This window comes from Vipera berus (assembly GCF_964194415.1).
Source record: "Vipera berus genome assembly, chromosome: 1".
NCBI classification, from domain to species: domain Eukaryota; kingdom Metazoa; phylum Chordata; class Lepidosauria; order Squamata; family Viperidae; genus Vipera; species Vipera berus.
The window spans coordinates 161,906,438-161,914,551 of record NC_138202.1 but is presented as its reverse complement, the minus strand read 5'-3'; positions in this window follow the sequence as shown (position 1 = coordinate 161,914,551).

Here is an 8,114-nt window from a genome sequence, read left to right as displayed (position 1 = left end):
ACTATGTTTGCAAGAAAGAAAGAAAGAAAGAAAGAAAGAAAGAAAGAAAGAAAGAAAGAAAGAAAGAAAGAAAGAAAGAAAGAAAGAAAGAAAGAAAGAGGTTATGTATTGGGCTTGTTGCATTGCTAGAAGAGCTAATGGCTCTCCAGCAACCCAGACAGGCCGTCTCCGGTCCTGCAATTGGTCAGCCCCAGGTGGCAAGCGTGGGTTCAAACCTATTGGCTGCCACCTAGGGGCTAGGCTATATATTGTGGCTGGGTGCGGCCCAAGCTTCAGTACAGTTCCAGCAAGAATAAAAGAATGAGTTTCCCTGTACTCAGTCTTGTGTCATCATTCCTGCTCACCGGAGCCCACGACAAAGAAAGAAAGAAAGAAAGAAAGAAGAGAGAGAGAGAGAGAGAGAGAGAGAGAGAGAGAGAGAGAGAGAGAGAGAGAGAGAGAGAGAGAAGAAAGAAAGAAAGAAAGAAAGAAAGAAAGAAAGAAAGAAAGAAAGAAAGAAAGAAAGAAAGAAAGAAAGAAAGAAAGAAAGAAAGAAAGAAAGAAAGAAAGAAAGAAAGAAAGAAAGAAAGAAAGAAAGAAGAGAGATTGTGTATATTACTTGTGTGAATGAAGGGTGTATTGGGACATATTTGCCAATAGTGGAATGAGGGGCAGTTCTCGGCCTAGGCAGCTTGGCAGTTAAATATAGTTTTGCAGAACTGCTATCACAGAATAACAATCGGTGCTGATTTAATCAAAATTAAATAGGATGAATACGTCCAAGAAAAGGAAAAAAATGTCTAGAGCTGAAAATTGTAAGCATAAAACTCGAAAACCAGAAGAAGAAAAAAGAAACAAGAGCACACCTTTTTGAAATTCCTAATAAAATTGGAAGGTGAGCCAAACCATAGGAGGTGCCAGAATTTGCCTTTGCCTAGAGGGAGCCAGAATGTCTAGAAAAGCTCCTGTTGGAATCTCTCTGACCAATTTGGCTCTCACGAGGCTGTCCAGAATAATTTCAGTTCCCCAGTCCTGCTTTAAAACCATACTATCTCTGTAGTGATGAGATAACTCCTTAGATCAGGGGCTGAAATCTCTCAGATGGGGGAGGCCCCGCTCTCAGCTGCCTCTGTGGCTTTAACTCGGCTATGATTTGTACACATTACTGTCTCTGTAGCCTCTATATCAAGAAGAGAGGAGGACAATGCTGAAGAAAAATTGCAATGGTATGCCTAAAGAAAATCTTACTGCCGCTCAGTACTTCTCAGATAAATATAATCTTTTACTGTGCCAAGAGGGAATAATAAACCATATAAATGAAGATATCCTCCCTTTGTAAGGCTTGAGGCTTTTACATCTGCCTAAAAAACACAGCTATGGCTCTTCCATTATCTAAAAAGGGTGGGGGTGGGGGTGTAGAATATACCCCAACTGAGATGGAGAGCTGGGTTTCAAAGAGGAAGAGAGAATTCAGCCAAATATTATTTCTTCTCATTTTTCAGGATCATCTTCAACAGCAAGTGAAGGGGGAGGGGGAAGAACAGTGTGTGCATTATGAGACAACGTGAAATATAAAAATACAAACCTGTAATCATGGCATTGCTGCTTTGTTGCTCTTTAACTACACAATTTTTTCAGAGAAAGGCTGTTTATCTTATTATACCTCCTGATGCAGAGTAGAGATTGTTCCTGGTACCTTTTAATATGCAGGGTTTGTTACCGGAGCAGCTCAATTCATATTTCCACAGCTTTGATGGTAAGTGAACAGCAGTCACAATATTAATCAGCAGTACCCTGTCAGTGAACTCTGAGGCTAATATGATGTAGTTATGATTTTACCATCAATCAGACCTGAACAGGATCTGGAAAATCCTGGTAGTGCAACCTCCCTCAAAAAAAATCTAATTGTGCAAAAGCTTTATCTGTTTCCAACATTTCTATTTTGTCTGTCAGAGGGCTTTTTAGTCTGCAACATAGCCTTTTATCGTTAGCCTTATTGCATTAGTTTATTGGAGAACAACTAGGGAGTAGAAAGCCAACATTTCTAAGTTCCCTAGCATTTGCTTACAAAGGGGAGCCTCTTCAACATTTCTGTATTATTTCAAATATAGATAGTCCTTATCAAAACACATGACTGCATAAGCTTGTAAACTATTGATTGCAGCCCCATCAGCAATGGCAAGCCCTCCCTGTTTTGCTCTATTTCAGTACTGAACAATATCAACAACAACAAGGCATATTGGAGAGGTAACAAAACTGGCAGTGTAGAATCTGTGGGTGGGAACAGAGGGTCCTTCCACACTAATGAAATGCTTGCAGGGATTGAAGTGGCAGAAATATAGAATATATTCATGAACTGCCATAATATAAATACCACTATAAGGCAAAATAAAATACCCCCACAAGCTTTTCTACACTGAAATTGTAATCACATTGTTCCCATACATAATTATTTAATTCAATACAAGGAATCCCAGGAAGGAAAACTGTGGTTCAAATTATTTAAGCGTTCTTGAAATTATTATTAAAAAAGAAAATAGAAAAGCATCAGCAGATCCATAAATATTTGTATTGGTTTTTTTTCGTGTACTCTACTAGAAATAGTACTAGAAATATTGGTACGGCTAGAAAAGAAGCATACAATTATATGAACTAAAGTAACTTAAAAATGCTTTGTGACAGAAACAGATATTCTTTTATGAAGCTCTAATTGTTTATATCGAATTGAATGCAACATTATGGTTTTAACTTGCATTTGAGGTGTGTAGAGCTGAACTTTTATGTATGTGTCTATACCTGTGAATGATGAACAAATATCAGATAAGTATCATAGGACTGCAGTCAACATCTTAAGAAGGGGGTTGTAAACCTTTCATTATGAGTTTGCTGCAAGGCACCTGTTATGTTAGTCTATCATAATCAAGATTTGAATGAAGGGACCTGCTTTTGCTTATCTAGTAATCTGATCTCTGTTTCCTATACGTTTGATTCTGGCATCTTAAATATATAGAGGAAGAATTCTATACAAAGTCTTTCTGACTCCAGATGCCCATTTCAATACATGGATTGTCCCTTGTGGTTTTAAGATGAATGACATTAGAATAAATAAGAAAATCCAGTCTGCTAAATGATCACTTCCAGTTCCATTATAAAAGCACCAACTATTAGTATCACAAATGATACACTGGCAAAGTTGGCTCCTAGATGGCTTAGGTTAATTATCCTCAATTGATCCAGGAGGTTAATTATCCTCCAATCAATCAACTATCTCCCTCTGTCTCTTTGCCTCATTCCATATCCGACATGACTATGTAATATTTGATGGCAACAGCAGTTGCCATACCAACAGCAGTAACCCTGATGCAGTACTCCAATGTCCTAGGTTTATTTTACTCTCTGTTACTTTGCAGGAAGGAGAAAAGCAAAAATGGAGAGAAAAAGTGTTTAAAGTTATGAAAGAAGAAAGAATGACTGAGAAAGTTTAAGCAGCAGTTCAGCCAGTCCAGCCTCATAGATCCTCTTTGTTCAACATATTCTATTATGTCGTGGGCTCTGATGAGCAGGAACGAGAACACACAGATTAGTACAGACAAACTCATACTTTATTTAAGCAGAAACTGTACTGAGAGATTGGAGTCACCCTGCTTTAATATATAGCCAGGCCCTATGGTATTAACCAATCGGATTGAAGCTATGCTTGCCACCCAAAGTTGACCAATTGTAGGACCGGAGATGTCCTGTCTGAGTTGCTGGAGAACTGTTAGTTCTCCAGCAATGCACGTGGTGATATTCCAAAAGCCCAGTACATAACACCCCTCCCTCCTAAGATCAGGCTATAATACCCTTGACAATAGTCAAGGCTTATTAATCACTCCCAACAACCAAAATAGTAAAATAATAAATAACAATAATAATTGTAATGTTTTGTTTTTCCCAGATAGTTATAATGATATCATGCGACCTTGACAGAGGTGCCTTGTAGAGTGGACTACAAAGAGATTAAAGAATAGGTTGTCAATGCAATAAACTACAAAGAGATAAAACAATGTCTAAGTGAACATGCTTGACAGCAGTTACATTTTACCCCCAATTTCTGTAGATAGTGGTACAGTGTTATACATTACACATCACTTTATTTTACAACATAGTCTGTAAGATATGCTGGGGTTTATGTGGTCTGGATGAATGCCTTGGGGTTCCAGTCACTTTGTGGTCTACCAGATTACCCGGTGGGCTGGGTAGACCCATGTCCCCTTGTATTCCTGGGTCCAGGGGAGTTGAATTGCTCTGGCTGGCCTCTTCAGGTGGGCCCACCCCAGATTCTGACTGTCTAGCAGAGTAGGCACAACGGTCGCTGAGATTCGGCTGGTTTGCCTGGTCAGGAGTTCCATGTTGCACTTCTGAGCTGCCATGTTCCTCTTCTGGATCAAGTTCCACTGAAGAAGGAAAACCATGGTGGTACTGGTGTGAGCTGGCTTGGATGCCAGCTTGAGGACCTCGGGAGGGACTTGTGCCATAGTCCTCACTTAGTGACCGTTCTGGGAATCTTTTTCTAAGTTGGTCAATATGTCTTCTGATCAGTCGCCCTCCCTCCAACCCCACTTTATAAGATAGGGGTCCAGATTCTTTGATCACCTGACCAGGAACCCACAAGTTTCCAGGCCTATAGTTTCTGGCCCAAACCCAATCACCTGTTTGCAGCCCCCTCGGGGGTTTTGGTTTAGAGGCTTCTGCTGCCACTCTATCTGGATGCAACCTGTCCAGTTTAGTAATTAATCGCCTTCCCCAACGAAGCTCAGCAGGACTTTTTCCTGTAGCTGTGCAGGGTGTAGTGTGTTGACAGAGCAAGAAATCTGCCAGTCTATGATCCCAGTCACCTGTGATGATGCGCTTGAGCACCTCCATTCGTAGAGGGGTGAAATGGTGCAGACGTAGCATGTCTGGTGAGGTTAGCTCTAAGAAAAGCCTGAAACTCAGCAGCAGTGAATTGAGCCCCATTATCAGAAACCAAAATATCAGGCAACCCATGTGTTGCAAAGAGTTTTCTCAGCACCTGGATGGTCCTAGCAGTAGTCATATTAGGGACTGGAACTACTTCCAGCCATTTTGAGTGGCTATCCACTGCTACCATAAAAAGCTGTCCTTGGAAAGGCCCAGCGTAGTCTATATGAACCCTAGACCAGGGGGAATGTGTTTCTTCCCACCTATGAACTGGGGCCTGAGACATTTCAGGCCTAGATTGCTGGCAGGTATAGCAACCATGAACTTGATCTTCTACAGCCTTATCCAGGCCAGGCCACCAAAGGTAGCTTCTAGCTAAGGTTTTCATTCTCACAATGCCTGGATGGCCTTCATGTAAAGATTGTAAGAATCTGTCCCTCACTGAACTGGGGATAATGACTCTGTTGCCCCATAAAATGCAGCCCTTGTGTGCAGACAACTCATGTCTTCTGACAAAATAACTTTGAAATTCAGAGCCTGGACTTTTTTCCAACCAGCCCGTGTATACCCATGACAGTACTCTGCTCAGAATTTTATCTGTGGCAGTTTCAGCAGCAATATCCCCTGCGTGGAGAGGAAACTCAGGTAAGTCCTGAATGGACAATATTTTAGCAGCAGGAGCTGGATCAGGATCCATTAGTGGCAGTGGTAGTCTGCTGAGGCCATCTGCATGGCCCATTTCCTTCCCAGGTTTGTGAACTAACTTAAATTTGTATGCAGCCAAAAATATGGACCATCTCAGCATTCTTGGAGATAGTATGTGAGGAGTTTGCTTATCTGTGGGGAATAGGCCCAAAAGGGGTTTGTGGTCAGTGAAGACAGTGAAATCCCTGCCATATAAATAATCATGAAATTTTTTGACTCCAGCCACTATGGCTAAGGCTGCTTTATCAATTTGTGCATAATTACGCTCAGCAGCAGATAAGGTTCTAGAATAGAATGCAATAGGAACTTGTTCCCCATTCTTTTCTATGTGGCTTAAGACTGCCCCCACCCTGTAGGGAGATGCATCACATGCAAGACATACAGGTTTAGACTCAATGTAATGAGTTACAGTGGACTTTTCTGAAAGAAGGGCCTTTAGATCCTAGAAACTTTTTTCATGTAATTCAGACCACTTCCAAGGGACTTTTTTATCAAGTAGCCTGTGGAGGGCTCAGCTATTGCAGCCTTATGAGGTAGAAATGTGTGATAAAAATTCAGGAGACCCAAAAATACTTGGAGCTTTGCTTTTGATTTTGGCCTAGGAGCCATTTTGATGGCCTTAACTTTTGACTCAGCGGGGTGAATCCCACTAGCATCAATATGGAAACCTAAGAATTCCGTTGGAAAACCCCCAATACTACATTTGTTTTTCTTTAACTTGAGGCCCGCATCGCGCAGCTTTTGTAACACAGCCCTGAGCCTGTTGGCCAATACTTCTGGGGATTCCCCAGCAATGAGAACATCATCAAAATAAGGACAGATACCCTGAATTCCTTTAAATGTGCATTCCATAATCCCTTGGAAGATGCCCGGTGCAACGCTAACTCCAAACTGCAAGCATTTGACTTTGAATGCCCCTCTATGAGTCACTATTGTTTGAGCCGCGGCTATGGCCTCGTCTACCGGCAGCTGCTGATATGCCTGCACTAAATCAAGTTTAGCAAAAATAGTTGCCCCTTGCAAAGAGGCTACAATATGGCTGACTATCGGGACCGGGTATGCATGTTGATTTAAGGCTTTATTTAACGTGCATTTGTAGTCTGCGCAAATGTGAACCTCCCCATTGGGCTTTAGTGGGGTGACAAGAGTTTCCCACTCCCCCCCCATCAACAGGCTGCAATACATCCTGCTCTACTAACTTATCGATTTCAGAATCAATTTTGTGTTTTAAGGCGAAAGGAACTCTGCGAGGCTTGACCCTTATCGGAACAATGTTAGGATCTAATTTAAAGGAAATAGGTGACCCAGTATAAGTTCCTAGTTTTGACTCGAAAACATCCGCAAATTCCTCACAAACAGCCTTGAGGTCTGCTGTCTGTGTCTGGTTAATGCCTGTTATTTGAATGCCCAAAGCCTCAAACCAATCAAGTCCTATAAGACTTGTTCTTGGGCCCTCTACTACTATGACATCCAGGTGCCCCCAAAAACCTTTAAATTTCACCAATAAGGTGGCTTCACCCTTAACTTTAACCCGAGCATTCTGAAAATCTGTTAAAATAATATCTGACGGTCTTAGTTTAGCCCACTGGTTGCTGCATCTGCACACAAGGTTGAATGTGTCCTGTGAAATAATTGAGACCGCTGAGCCGGAGTCCAATTCCATTTTGCATGGAATTCCTTGTAGTTCTACCGAGAGCTTAAGTTTAGGCTTAAGGGGACGACGAGCCCCGGTGCAACAAACACTTGTCCGGCTCTTGAAGAACCCCACACTGACTGGACCCTGGGCCCCAGTACCTTTCCTAGTCAGTTCCTCCGACTGGTGCTTGGGTGGCCTGTCTCTCTGGCGAGCTCTGCACACCACCGCGATGTGCCCGGTCCTTCCGCAAGCTCTACACGTGGCTGAACGGAATCTGCAATTTTTGCAGGAGTGGTTGCCTCCGCACCCTTTACATCTAGGTAATAGAACTGCCTTGTAATTGTTCTCTCTTTGCTGATTGCCGCAGTTTTGCGTGCTTGGCTGTCTCTGGAGCTTGTTTATTTCAGGTTCTTCTTCTTCTGACGATTCTCCACGGCATATGGCAACCTCATGGTGGACGGAATCTTCTGTCTTTGGAGATTTGGTGGACTGTACTGTTTGTACTGCACCTCCGGCTGCTTCGTCAGCCATGACCTCATCTTGTGCTTCGGCGAATGTGAGATTTGGTCTGGCAAACAATCTCTGATACAGGATTCTGTCTCTCAGTCTGCAGACGAGTCGGTCTCTCAGACGCTCCTCTAAATTCAAAAATTTGCATAGACGTGTGGCCTGCCTTAAGCCCGTGATAAACTCGGATGCTGTCTCACCGGGAAGCTGCACTCATTGATCGAATTTAAACCACCATGCCATCTCCGACATTTTTGGCTGAAAATGCCCGCTCAGCTTCTTCTTAAGGTCAGCAAACGATACTGCTTAGATGGGCGTTGGCGCGAAGAGGTTTTCTGCTAGATCG